We start from the raw sequence: 15,222 nt of genomic DNA on the forward strand, positions 1-15,222 counted from the left end.
TTCATTGCAGATTTGACGTGAGCCGGATAATGAAGGTTCTGGAAACATCATGGCTGGCCTGAAAGAAATCAGCAAAGGACAAGCTTCAGTCCTAAATTACATTAACGGTGCATACTAAACGCTCACAAAACGATGACTTTTTAAATGAAATTACTCGCAGGTTCTCTAAAATTTAAGTGAGTGAATGAAAAACATTTATTGCTCCAAAAATCAGGTTTTAGCGGTGGGCCGATGTCTTCATGTCTTCGGCCTCTTCACAAGGTCGGCGCCCCTATTCCAGGGCACCGCTGAGTCTTGCTGGTTCGCAGGCGTGCTGCACCAGTAAAATGATTTCTCAACCATAGTAGCGCTAAAAGCCAGTCAGAATTGTCCAGGGGCATGTCGTGGAGATCGGAATAAAAAAATTGGCAGTGTTTTAGCTCTGGTTAAACTTGAAGGATTGCGAAAGCAACGAGGAGAGAGAGAGGTGATGGAGAGCGCACGGCAGCGGCGGCGGCCCCGGCACGCTAGCTATGCGTAGCTACTGCGCATGCGCAGGTGGCGAGCGTGGCGGCGGCACCTCTGAGTCACCCGCGCAGCGACGGCGGCGGCGCGCAAGCTGTGCGCCGTGTGACGTCACTGCTCCATGCGCATGCGCAGTATGGCCTTTCGTCAGCTCCATGAAATGGCTCGGCGACTGCCGTAGTGTTGCTTTCGCAACAATATCAATCATGACAAGCAGGCTTGGTGATTGATAACGTAGAGCACGCTGTTCTAACCTCCTATTCGTCGGATAAACGGACACAGAGCACTGAACATGGTGGCAACCTGGAGATCGGTAATCAAGTTATGTAATACTAATCTTAATGTCTAGATCGTATCTCTAAGGACATCGACGCGGCATACCGTCTGAAAAAAAATTAATTCAAACAAAACAGACCCCATCATCGCCAAACTCGCGCGTCAAGGATTAAATAACACACATTTTCAAGCGCTAGTAACCTAACAAACACAGCTTACCGCGCAACCTAGGACCGCTCACCCAACACCCGTAGTGCACGGAAACATCTAGTCGTACTCAGAAAGTGATAATCGAATACATTTAAGCCCCAGTCATAACAAACTTGTTACCGACTACAAAACACGTATACTATAACCATTCCTTGCAGATATTCCTCGCACGTGTCGCGTAGCGAGAACGTAACTCTGTCATGGATTCTAATTGGAGTTTCGTATAGTTTTGATAGACTGACATCAGAAGTAGGCCATTTAAGTGAGATCGAATTCGCAGCCTCACCGACACAACAGAAAGCTTTTGGCGTATTAACGGAAGCTTGGTTAAACTTACATATAACCTTAATATAACCTTCGATACGGCCGGTATCGAACAAACGCCTTTTGAGTCAGCAGCGGAGCACCGTTACCACTGAGCCACCGCGTCGGCTTTATTCTATCATATGGAGCTAACACTCTATCATATGGCGAACACGCATGCATAACCGATTGGTAATCTCAGTTTACCACGGGGTATCTAACAGCCTTCGCCACTCCCTTTATCGAAACTAGCTGGTCTCTTTTCAGAAACAAAATGCAATGAACTCCTCGAAGCACATGTTGCCACTATGGCCGTAACCGTGCGATCGTATCCCCATCGTTAAACACTACCCTAAAACCTTCCTTCCGACGCATTTCGGCACATGGGGTAAGTGGCTGCTTTGGCTTTCGGGACATCGAGATTGTGGCGAGGGCTCCTAGAAACAGGATGGGGGTCTGATGCTAAAGCCGTCGTCATCGCTTCGGCGGAAGCGGTTGTTGAGACGCGCGTGTCGTCTTTAATTCTTGGTTCTCACATCTCTTTCAACTTTCCCTCTCTGCACGCGGCAGTGATTGCGGCTCAGCTGAAGCCAATGGACAGTCCTGTGCGCAATCCTTTCTGTCTTTCTTTCAGTCGCAACAAGAACAACAACGCAGTCGACCCCACTCATCCAGCACACTTCAGTCATCATCATCATCATCATCATAAGCCTGACTACGCCCACTGCAGGGCAAGGGCCTCTCCCATGTCTCTCCGATTAACCCTGTCCCTTGCCAGTTGCGCAAACTTCTTAATCTCATCTGCCCACCTAACTTTCTGCCGCTCCCTGCTACGTTTGCCTTCTCTTGGAATCCACTTCGTTACCCTCAAGGACAAACGGCTATCTTGCCTTCGCATTACATGCCCTGCCCAAGCCAATTACTTCCTCTTGTTTTCCACTAGGATGTCATTAACCCGCGTTAATGACATCAAGGCAAGACTTCAAGGCGTTCATTGAAAAAAATCATCGATGTGTTATAAAGACCCATCCTCCATATAATACCCCAAAAGGGCCATTTAAGGTATCAATAAACGAATTAAGTAACGTGATTCGCATTAAACATTTTGCGTCGTGGTATCTTAAAGATCGCATCGTCATCCGAGGTCGCCTACCATCGGTGCTCACATAACATTTTGCTCGGAGGTCGTTGGTTATGAAACGACCCATAAGGAATTTGCGCTGTATTCAAGCCATTTTTCCTTTTAGTACTGGAGGAATCACTTCCATGTTCTTACGAACGCAAGCAGAAGGTTCAGTTTCTGCACGCAAACGCTTCTTTTCCTCCACTGTCAGACTAGTCTTGCGTAACTTTCGTAAAATCTTGGATAACGTGAGTTCAATATTGCGTAAAATTCGAACTAGTTTCATGGCGTATTGTGAAGTAATAGAAGCTGTAACGACCATTGCGTGATTTAACGCAAAAAAAAACATTTGAAAGAAGCTATTTCATTTCACGTGCCAAAAATACGTCTCAGATATAAAAGGCGCCGTTTACGTGAACATAAAATACATGAAGTTTCTTAGTATGTAAGCCAGGAGGTTAGCATGTCGTTTTTTTTTTTTTTGCTTCTACCTCTGCCGAAAGACAGGTCAGGCTTGCTGAGTACATGAGGCTGACATTGTCGATACCAGTTACCATAGTAACTGAGCGAACATAAGAGCAAACAAAGGCACAACAGCGCAAGGCCAGAATAGATCTCTTCCAAGTTTCGATCTACCCTCTAAGTGCCGTTTCATAACTGTCATGATATCAGCATCATTGTCACTATTAACTAACGAAAAGTTACTCACAGTGATCTTTAAATACTTCTTTCCAGCGATAGCCGTGGCAATTCTATTGAAAAAAAAATCATAATCTCCCCTTTCCACCAGGCCCTTATTTAAAGAAACTGAAAATTGCAAATTCGTTTTCTCTCTCACATCTCGGTGGACACCTGAAGCGCGCCGTAAGAGAAGAGATGAAAGAGGGAATGAGAGAAGAAAGGGAGAAAGAGGTGCAGTAGTGGAGGGCTCCGGAATAGTTTCCACCACCTGGGGTTCTTTAACGTGCACTCACATCGCACAGCACGAAGGCGCGTTTTGCGTTTCGCCTCCATCGAAACGCGGCCGCCGCGGTCGGCTTCGAGACCGGGCGCTCCAGCTCAGTAGCCAAGTGCCCTAACCACTTTGCTACCACGGCGGGTGCAAAGATATTCTTTATCTCTTCTCAACCTAATTTCTAATCGCTTCTCATAGCACACTGCGCCGTCCCCATATGTGCTTGCCGTGCCCTAGGGATCAAGTTTGCTGGCAGAGTGGATGTTTGGAAATCTTTTCCCTCGTAATGAACTCTTGGAAAGGGCACAATAGAGTTACAATTTCAAAGGTTATTTATTTTGGTTTCATAAGACGCAACACTGCTCTATGAAGTGATGGGTGTTTTAACAAGTGGGCATCCGTTCTTAGGGACTAGCGGAAGAAAATCATTGTGTTCAACGAATAGACCTGCATTTCGGCAATTTTTCACGTTCGCCTAGCCACAGTGTAAACCACATAGCTTTCCGGCATTAGCATCTTCAAAGCGTTCCTCCATAGCATGACTACCTTTAGAAGCTCTTCTACGAGTTGCATGCAAAGAGATCTAAACTGTTGTTTAACCGCCGCAAATGAAACGATTGCGTGAAAGGCTATAAAATTTAGAAAAGTTATCGTGTCCCTTCTTATTTTTTGCTTTTTTTTGCGTTTTCCTACCTTCCTTTCTTTAGTTCATAACTTCACGCTTCCTTTGCTCCCTTATTTACTGCTCTCTTTCTTTCTTTCCTTTCATCTTTTCTTTCCTGCAATGTTTCGGTTTGGCTTTCATTCATTCTTTCTTCTTTACAGCACTCCTTCCTTATTTATTTCTCTAATTTTTGTTCCTCTCTATCTTGTGCACCTTTCTCTCTCTCACGTTCTTTCTTTCCATCTCTCTCTCTCTCGTTTTATTTTCGGACCTGAAGACCCTAGGACGTTCCGTGACTGGCGTGACTACCGAGCACTCACGACACGTTTTGATAGCTCCTTTTTGTAACCGGCTATTCAAAGAGCCCGACGCCAGTCTTTCATTCTCGACTTCCGAGAGGCGACGGATATTCGTGGTTCAACACAAGGAAGATTCGCTGCGCGCAATACACGACTGACTAGCGCACTATGAACGTACCTTTTTCGTGCGCTCCCATAAACACCTTTATCATCATTTTCTTTTTTATCCCTGTCATCGTCGCAAATAGAATGTACGCGCTCCCCGGGGCAATCACGTCGTCTGCTATGTGCCGCCGCAGACGATGACAACGACGCAAACGACAACAGCGCCACGAAGCAGCCGGGAGTCGAATTCAATACCGAAGCGATCGAGAAACGCGCGACAAAAACGCACAAAAAACAGCTCGGAGGGTGCTCTGACAGCGGTAAATCAACAAAAACAACGGCCGCCGTGCCGCCAAAATGGCGACGAGAAACGGTACACCCACCCGGCGGGAAGGAAGGCATCGTCGGGGGACGCTCCTCCGAAACATCTCCAATTTCGCTCCCAAAGTGCTTCGCTCCATCATTTTGTCGTCTGTTTTTCGAGAGCCGGGAGCGTGAGCCCTGCATTGCAGGGAGTCCTTGCTTCTTTTTTGTAGCAATCTTTTCTCTATTAAACTTTACTTTAGTGTTCGTTTCCCTTTGTTTTGTGGTTTATATTTGATTTATTTCGTTCTTTGATCACCTGATTCAGCTCCCGTGCTTTCGTTCGGTTCGATTTTTTTTTTATTTTCCGTTCGATTTACGAATGCCGCGGGCTCTCTGAGGCGATTCACAATAAATTATCTCTTTTTTCCCCTCTATACTATGTCCCTTTTTTTCTCTAGCTTCCAAATTTTTTTGTTTAGTGTTTAGGTCCCGTTACCCAGCGTCCTGCACGATTCATTTTTGTAGCTTTTCTCTCCTTTCGACGTAACGCGCTCTGTTACTTGGGGGAAATGATGATATTTAGCTCTATGGTCGTCATGATAGCCGCGTAGTCCGGCTGTCTTGACCTCATCCTGTGTTTTGTTCGGCCGCTTTCCTTCGATTTTGTTGCTGGTGCAGTTGTTTTTCCAGAAATTCTGCTTCCACTCTTGCACACATTCGATTTCGTGAAGAATTTCGCCTCCCGTCAACTCACGGGCCTCAAATGAAGTGCCTCTGAGGAAAATTGAACTCTTCGTAAAAGCAGCAAAGGCTGCTGCTACGTTCGCAAAAGAAATAACTTACAAAAATATACTTTTGCGCAAGAAATTGGTGCCCAGAAAAGCTGTTAATCTTCTTGAATGTTCTGTTTCTTCCTTTCTTTCTTCATTTCTTTCTTCCTTTCTTTCTTTCTTTTTTCCTTTTACTATCTTTTCCTTTCTTTCTCTTTCCTTCTTTCTTTCTTCTACATTTCCTTCTTTAATACTTTCAATGCCTCAGGTGATAACAGCGGAGCGGTAGGGAACATAAAAACCGTAATTTTTTACTCACTACTACTCCCAAGAACGGCCTTTCGCGTAGCGGCGGCCACTTGGCACGTTTGACCTTCACAATGACCCCTCACGTCATAACATGCCTAGTGACGTTTGGCGTGACGTCATAAAAGGAGCGAGAGGCGGGCTACCAACTCAGCTCGTCGGGTAACGGCGGCGGTGGTGGTTGTGGTGAAAAACGTTTATTTGCTCTATTTTACAAGATTTTTTTGCGGCTTCAGATGGAGTATTCCATCGTATCATCAGGGTGGGTTCCTCTAGTCCAGGGCTACGCTGAGGGTAGCTGCCCTGCGTGCACGCCTTACTAGTCCTTGATGGACTTTCAGGATGCCGCTGAATAGCATCCTCTCCCACTGTTCCGCACTCGGGTTTTCAATTATGGGTAGCTTGTCTATTTTTGGCATGCCCATGCGGTATGGTATAATGTTGGTTTGTCTCCACACCACGGGCTCTCGCTCTTGTACTGTGTGGGGTAGATTTTACTTAGGATGTTTAGGCACGGAAATGTTCCCGTTTGTAACTGCCGCCATGCTACGGCGTCTTCTCTATTGAGTTGTTTGTGTGGGGGCGGGTATTTTCGTCTGATCCCTCTGTAGTAGTTATGTATGTCTGTATAGCTTTTGGCTACCGGCTCGGGTTCCTCAGCGGTGTCGGGAATGTTCGATGCTCTGTTTGTTGCGTACCCTCGAGCTATCCTATCCGCCTCCTGATTTCCCCTAATGTCGGTATGTCCCGGCACCCAAACTATGGTGTGTTTGGCCGGTTTTGCCACTTGAGCGGAGAATGCGGAGCGCGCTGTGGCTGATTCTGCCGTTTAGGTAGTTGCGGCATGCAGCTTGTGAGTCGGTGAGTATTGTTAAGGACCTATTGGATCGGTAGCCCTCCGCTGCCGCTAGAGCCACGGCTGCCTCTCCGGCCTCGACTACCGTGATGTTCCGGATTGACACGCTGGTGATTTCTTTTAGGTCCGAATTGATCACCATTGGCACTTTGCTTTTCTTGTGGTTTCTGTTAGCAGTGTATGTAGCGGCGTCTGCGTACACAGTGTGGTTTCTAGTTGCCAGTGTTCTTTGTACGTACGCTGCTCTTGCTTCTCTTCGCACCATGTGTATGTTCGGGTCCATATTCCTTGGTATCGGTGCTACTTTGATGGTGTTTCTGTATTCGTCTGGTATCGATGGCGCGCCGCGCTCCTCCCGCTAGAGGCGCTAGTGACGTTTTGGCGTGACGTCATACCAGGAGCGAGAGACGGGCTACCAACTCGGCTCGTCGGGTAACGGCGGCCGCTTGGCACGGCGCGCCGCGCTCCTCCCGCTAGAGGCGCGTGACGTCATTCCTCACGATAGGGCTTTCAATGTTAACGCGGTATTATGAACTCAGGTCGTTTGTAGAGATAAAAATTTAGTCACGGCTGTGGCTACAAAAGTGGCAAGAAAAAGTGTTCTCTAGAATATAGCGTTCTCGATGGTTTCATTTCCATTAAACGCGCCGGTTGCTTCGTTCCCCTTCCATGGATTTCCGTTTCAAAACTCTTCTTCGCTATCATACAGGAATTCAGTTTTGAGAAACGATAGCTTTCTTCCGCACATTCTAAACCCAAATACTCCTATATGGGTGTACAAAGGGAATAAGCTCCCTTCTAATAAGCTCCCTTTACAGAAGGATGTAAAAATGGAGTAAACTGTCCTGTAGCTCTCCCAAAATGAAAAGAGAGTGCACTAGAGGGCAGCCTACTCTTTTGTTTATTCCTTCCTGTTGAGAGTGTACGCCTAAGATATGCAAAGAAAATAATCATTATCTTTCTGAAGTAGAAGTCAGCAAGGATGTTTTTCGCGACTGCACTGGACAGAACTTCAGCGGAAAGGCAGCAAATTCATATTTACGTGAGGAAAAATGATGTAAACTTTCTTTGCCACCTTGGCAATGATAGAAAATTTGGCATATGACATATGTCCGGATCTTGAGGTGGACAAATGCAAAGACCCTATTACAAGGCTAGCAAACATTAAAGAGCTGAGCTTTGCGGTTTTACTCAGATTTCTTCCTTCCTTCTCCTTATATCCTCTCTTCTTCCCTTTTTCTTTCCCTCTGTATCTTGGCAGAAAACCGGTGCCTTATTCTGGTTTGTTTTCGCGCCTTCCTCGACTCTCTCTGTTCTGACGTTCGTTTTCCTGCATTTTCAGTTTAAAATCACGCCTGTTTTCTTGACCCTCTTTATTTTCATTTACTGTAAGTGTTCGTTCTGCGACTGCCATAACATTGGCCCGCAGTAGATTGACTAAACGAATAAACAGGTCCTATCTCTGGCATAGTTTCGAAATAGAGTGGGTTTTGAGCAAAGGAGCACACCAGGTTGCTGTGCAAATTCGCTGCTTTGCGCAAGCTATAGCTGTACTAATTCCAGTCGTAGGACGCATTTTACCATCAGGATAGTTTTTGTGACCGCAACACTAGTGTGTGCATTCGTCCTTATTTCGCCTATTGGTCTATTGGGGTTTAACGTCCCAAAGCGACTCAGGCTATGAGGGCGCCGTAGTGAAGGGCTCCAGAAATTTCGTCCACCTGGGGTTCTTTAACGTGCACTGACATCGCACAGCACACGGGAGTCTACAATTTCGCCTCCATCGAAATTCGGCCTCCGCGGCCGGAATCGAACCCGCGTTTTTCGGGCCAGCAGCCGAGCGTCGTAACAACTGAGCCACCGCGGCGGCTTCACTCTATCATATGGAGCTAACACTCTATCATATGGTGAATACGCCATTCACGTCTAGACGAAGATCACGGAGTCATTTTTGGTCTTTATATCAAGGGTTTGAATGGGATGACGAAAAAAACATTGATTTTTTTTTTTTCATTTCTTGTACGAAGAAATGCGTCTTTTGTTAACAAAACAAACAGCGGCAAAGCCACAAAGACCGAAAGGCGCAGTCTATTACAATTAGAAACGAAAATTGGGAAGAGTGATTCTCAGTGTGTCTGTAATGTGCGTCGATACTCCATCTATGGGCCTCCGAAACACGTTCTGTTGTTTGAGCCTATAAACTTACCTTTTTTTATTATATTCACTTTCTGTACGAAGAGTACCTTCCGAGGAGCACCTTGCATAACTATTTTTAACATTCTAATGCATAGGAAGCATAAAGAGCTCGTCGGCTCGTTTGGCGGCCTCTGATGTTTCACCGCGGTCAGTGCCATGTGTCAGGTCCCCGTGATCACTCATGGTCGGTGTGCATGATGAGGTGTATGACTAAACAAGACAGGTGATGCAGGTCATGACAAGCTTGTCATGCCACGTGACGTCCTCGAACCGGAAGTGACATCACCAAACAGGAATGGACAGGCGGATTTGACGTCACCGAGCCTCAAGTTACGACAAGCGGCTCGACTGGCTACCTGGGCCATCACAAAACAGGCTGGACAGTGTCTAGGCGTCCGCTAATTTTTTTTCATGCCCATTAATTTCACCGCTTTTGGTTGGTTTTTGGGACAATTTTGCGTTTCCTGTCGCATTCAGTGTGAAGCACTGTACGAGCGCCGCTCAGTAGGCAATCTACCTGAACACACAAAGCGAAAGAAAATTGACTTTACTACTGTGTCGGTGTTCTCGGCTGCTGACCCGGTGTTCTCGGCTGCTGACGCGGGTTCGATCCCGGCCGCGGCGATTGAATTTCTTTGGAGGAGAAATTCTAGAGGCCCGTGTACTATGCGATGTCAGTGCACGTTAAAGAACCCAGGTGGTGGAAATTTCCAGAGCCCTCCACTACGGCGTCTCTCATAGCCTTAGTCGCTTTAGGACGTTAAACCCCATAAACTAAACCAAACCAAACCACATTTATTACACCCTGCCTCAAGCAGTCGGATGACTGCAGAATGCAGGAGATGTCTGACTTCTACAAGAACCCTGTTATCTGCACTATAATCAGGAAAGGTTGCTTACGCAATAAGTTCTAGTTTCAGAAAGAGGAAGCAATCACTGGGAGCCAGGTCTGGGCTATGGTGTAGAGGGTTATGCCTCATGACGGCGCATTAAGCTTTCCTGCCCTCCTGCTAGCAACCTGGCACTTGCGGGACTTGTGATGTGCCGCATTGTCCTGAACCTGTTATACACCTTCCGACAGCTTCTCAAGTCGTTTCTCTCATGCCTGCTCATGCCTTCTTTATTAAAGTATGGGTACAGTCTTTGCCAAAAGTAACCTGGCACAGGTGGTTTGTTTCGTAGCGGCGTAGAGAAGCACTCATGACAGCCCCTGATTCTGTGTAAAGAAAGGCGAGACCTTGTCCTTACATTATGGCACCGTTCGGTCTTTGGGGCGGCTGTAAATGCTCCGTTATCCTTTTGAGAAGCCAAAACATGTTGCTCGGTTACTTTTGGCAAAGGGGGTACCTACAATAATTATATATATATCAGCAGCGCGAACACACAACACAAGAAGGAGGAGAACATAGTACAGAGTGCTTCTCCTCCTTCCTGTGTTGTGTGTTCGCGCTGCTGATACATATGGATCACAACCAACAAGCCCGGCAGATGGAGTTATTCAACTACAATAACTGTTGCCTTTTGTGGCATAAATTTTTTGGAATAAAATGCCTTCCGTATCCGCAGAAACTATTACCCCAACCTTTCGTACATTGCTACTTAAGAAATTTATTTTTTAAAAGTAAGTGACACCTCTCTCCCTTGTGCCTCGACTACATGCACTTTTGTTCGCTGTCCAGATTTGGTCTAAATTCTCTTAGCTTAATTGTTAGCGACATTTATATTTGCTCAAACGCCAGTATTCAAGGCAGCCATTGGAAATTGAGCTTTAATATCAAGTCGTCATGAATTATCTACAAAATTAGGCCTGCTGAAATGCTTCTTCACGTGCTAAAACAGGGACTTTTACCTGGCAATCTTCCTAAATCGTACCGTGCACTTTACGACGCATTTATTCGTAAGATGCTTCGGCAGTTTAGGCTGTTCAGGGATGGCCTTGAATCAATACCCTACTCCATTGAAGTAACTGAGCCAAAAACTTTACTAAGTAACAGGAAGAAGCATAATCCCCATATGTGCAATCATCAGTTCATTGATTTTTATAGTCTATTTCTCTTCCCTGTAAGCCGCTTAATTAGGGAACAAATCTCTAAATCCCCATTCTCTTTGTCGTCCCACACTGTACTTTACTTCTTATTATACCATTTCTTATTTGTCACACTGAACTGCTTCTCTGTGTTTTACATGCCCGGACTTGTACCAAACGGCACTCCAATCTCTAAACCTGAGAGAACATGCTAGGTTAGATAACATTCTTCACGTCCCTGTTAGCGATAACTGAAGCGCTGTGACATTGAAGCATCGCATGTATCCATCCATTGTTGCAGTGGATGAATATATGGAAGAACAGTGTGCCTGCGCTTTCTTCAGCTGAAGCGCCTGTTTTCAAGATGTGCATGAGGTGCCTGACCTAATATGTTAGCCTCTCAGCCAACACAATTCTGCAAACCACACCTTTGTACATAGAAAAATCGCAGTCACCGCCAGTCGTGTCGTCTCTCCTCTTTTGCCCACAACTGTACATGCCCAGCGATTCTGAACAAAAGTATTTTTGAAGGTGAAATAGTTTATCAACGCTATTTTTTCATATATTGTAGGGTTCACTATAACAGTCAATATATCCGCAGATCTCCCGTCAACAAGCTTGCATTTTTTTTACTATTAATGTTTTGCGATAGTCAAAAGCGTTCCCCATTGGTTTTATATGGCAGTCTTAACTGCTCCATGCGAGCGATGGAAGAACTTAAAAAAAAATGATTTTGCTACACATGGAAACAATGGACCATTACCTTCAATATTTCTATTGCAGTGCTGTACAATTCTCCCGTTATAAATTTTTTTGTGCAAGAACGTTGGACATGTGTTATATATCCAGCAATTTCCTCCCTTTCCTCCTTTCACCTTTTCATTTTACTTACCCCTGGTCAGTGACCCCACAAGTGACAGCCCTGCACTCACAAGCGACTAACAAACGGCTATGTAGGGTCTCATGCGGCAATGCAGAAATTAACCTCGGCGACATTCTTGCGCATCGTTGGGAGCGGTACAAACAGGAAGCACTCATCCATCCCGAGATGAAAAATCTCGCTCTGCACCCATCATCTTTCCCGGATAGGGAGCAGCAGGAAGGGCGGGGAACTGGATGGAGCAGGCCAGAGCAAAGATGGCGGGCAGGCGGGCAGCTAGCGGGCGGGCGGACGGGAGGTAGGGGTGGAAGCGGCAGCGCGTCTCTGCTCCGAGGGAGTCTAGGGAGAGGAGGCGAGGGAAAACGGGAGCGCTCCTCCTCCCCGACGCCGGAGATGGGGAGCGTAGAGGGAGGCGGCGGAAGAGTGGGGAAGGAAGATGGGGGAAATGGGGAGAGGAAACCGCGCGGTGGCTGGGTGCGAGCGCTCGATCATCTCTCCGGTGGCCCGAGCTATAGCTTGCCATAGGAACGGCGGCTCGCCTGCCTGGCTTCCAGATCGCAGGAAGCAAAGCACACGGCTGATAGGTAACCTGAATCGGGCGAACGTCGACGATGTTGACGCCGAGATATGGCGGATGGTTATGCCGGGTAAGGCATCCTATAGAACGGAGTTTCCGTTGAACGTGTGTAGACGCTGTTGGAGAATGCGGAAGGCGGGATCCGTCTCAATAGATGGATGCCTGATATTGCAATCGGGGAATATGTTTTGGTCATGAAAAGAAATGCATGCAATCTGTTCAATCTAAAAGAAAAAAAGAAGTAGCTGAACCTACGGATACAGGAGGTCCAGTGACAAGTTTTTTTTTTATGTACACGTTTCGGTAAAGTTTACATGTATGAAATTTAAAAAAATTCCCTCTGTAAGACTTCAACAATCTCCTTGGACTTCCGCTTTTCCTTTTTTTGTTTCTTTTACTTTGACTGTCACAGTCGGTCATTTACGCATGAGCAGTTAGCCCAAGACAATGTACAGTAGTGAACAACGTTACAGTGAGCATGGGCGCGTGTGTCTTCCGCGTGCGCTACGTCACTGAGACGCTCCCGCATCGTCTCCTGTAGCACTGCCTCATTTGCTGCGTGTGTTTCCTTGGAACCTCGACATGTTCCTTGTATCCCGCGTTACGGTAGTGTGATAGGGTCCACAGGAACGTGCTCGCATGTTCACGGTAGCGGTAATCACAACCCTACTCATTCGTAGTGAATGTAAGAGTTCGTAGTTCGAATGGCTCCCTCGATAACGACATTGAAACAAAATTTTCATGAAAATGCAAAACTGACTGCAACGAATTTACATCCTACAGTTATGAGTTATGCAGCAGGAGAAAATTTCTGAAATTTTGAAAATTTTCCAAATGGAGACCTAAAGACTCTGGATAAAAAAATTCTGCGCCTTCCGATGATTAAATATATACAATTATGGTTGCGTCTTCATATGTAGAGCTCGTAAGTCAACATTGCTTTCAGGGTCTCGGTTATACTTGTTCTGAGTCATTTGTTTCTCGGTTTCTTTTGTCGCAAAAATGTTCCGAATACAAGCTGCAGCTATTCGCGGTGCATTACATTCCAAAAGGTAGCGAGACTAAAGCGGAACAATTTCCGTGTGCTACAGGCACCAATGCCTGCAGTATGCGCGAAAAGCATTCTAGGCTCATGTGTACAGTCATATAGTTTCTCAATATTGCCTAAAGGGAAAGCTTGTACCACCGTCTATGCGATTTTTTTAAAGAGCACTTCGTCCACCTCAGGAATGCCATGAAGACGAGGTGGCCAAACGCTTCGCTAGCGTTTGGCTGAAAACGTGGATTACATCTTAAAACCGATAGATACACCGCGATGTCCTCTTCTGTGTACCCGACATTGTGTACACATGATGTCAAATAAATCTGTCTGTCTGTCTGTCTGTCTGTCTGTCTGTCTGTCTGTCTGTCTGTCTGTCTGTCTGTCTGTCTGTCTGTCTGTCTGTCTGTCTGTCTGTCTGTCTGTCTGTCTGTCTGTCTGTCTGTCTGTCAGTCAGTCTGTCTGTCTGTCTCTGTCTGTCTGTCTGTCTGTCTGTCTGTCTGTCTGTCTGTCTGTCTGTCTCTGTCTGTCTGTCTGTCTGTCTGTCTGTCTGTCTGTCTGTCTGTCTGTCTGTCTGTCTGTCTGTCTGTCTGTCTGTCTGTCTGTCTGTCTGTCTGTCTGTACAGATTATTTTATTTGAATAGTACGATTTACATTTCTTCGATAAATGTGACTCAGGTGAAAGTTGAATTTTCGTTTGGTTTAGTAAGCTTCACAGCATTTCTTCGAGGTTTTCCTCGAAAAGAGTCTTATTTTTTTACGGCTGAATCCGCGTTTTATGCCCGACAATAGCCAAGCCAAGTAAGAAGCCTCGTCTTCCCGGCATTCCTACGACTCTCCGGGGTGGACGAAGTGCAGCGCCGCCAGCTTTCCCTCTAGGTAGTATTGAGAGTCTCCATGGGCGCAATGTCTAAAACCAACCACCTCCTTTCGCTACCACAAAGCAGGGTACGTGACTGCGGGTTTTACCACCACACTGCGGTTTCGAGCCACTGGCTACTAAGAGAACTATAGCCTAAACAGAACGGTGTAAAAATGAGTACTTACTCCCTTGTTACAAATCTACTCCACCTTGGGGCATTCCCCTAAACATTTGACCAACACAGTTCCCACTTCGAGTTATTAATGAATTCGCTCTCGCCCTACCATAAGCCTGCCGTCCCGGTTAGCTCAATTGGTAGAGCGACTACTCCGGTGAAGCGGTGGTCCCGGTTTCGAACCCCGGAACAACACACATTTTTCTTTAACTACGAAGTTTCTGAGAAAGCTGCATAGCTTTCCTTTGTAGCCGTATGGCTGCGCTCGGGTGGATGTAAATGAGAAAGCAGGTAAGCTTCTGTCTAGAGCGCTCCCTTTTATAAAACGGAGTGCACTATCAGGAAGCTTTGTCTCTTCTTGCTCCCCATATAGGAGCATTCCTGTTTATGGCGTATGTTGGTGAGCCGTCCTGAAGTCTTTTGTCCCAAATAGTACTTATGGAGACGCCGGGACCAAGGGGGCTATTAAGCTAGAAGTTGCCAGACGAAGAGAAAACGAGTGCTGCAAAATTGAACACTACCTGTCTCGAGATTTTTTAGGGGAAAAAGGGAGAGAAGGGGGTACCTCTCAGGTTCTCCCCTTAGGCCCCTGTAGCTGCATCTATGAAGGAACCTGTAGGATGGGCACTGTAAAGCGGCACTAAGGCCAGTTCCTTCAAACTGATGTTCTTAGTAAAGTTGTACAACTTCCTTCTATATTCTTTTGCTCCGTTCACTTTCATTCGGCAAGAAATTGGCAGTGGCTTAGCTCACCTATGCCATGGTATACGTAGCGAGAGATACGGTATAT

The sequence above is a fragment of the Amblyomma mixtum genome, chromosome 7, assembly GCF_055824585.1.
Source record: "Amblyomma mixtum isolate Tamu chromosome 7, ASM5582458v1, whole genome shotgun sequence".
Lineage (NCBI taxonomy): Eukaryota > Metazoa > Arthropoda > Arachnida > Ixodida > Ixodidae > Amblyomma > Amblyomma mixtum.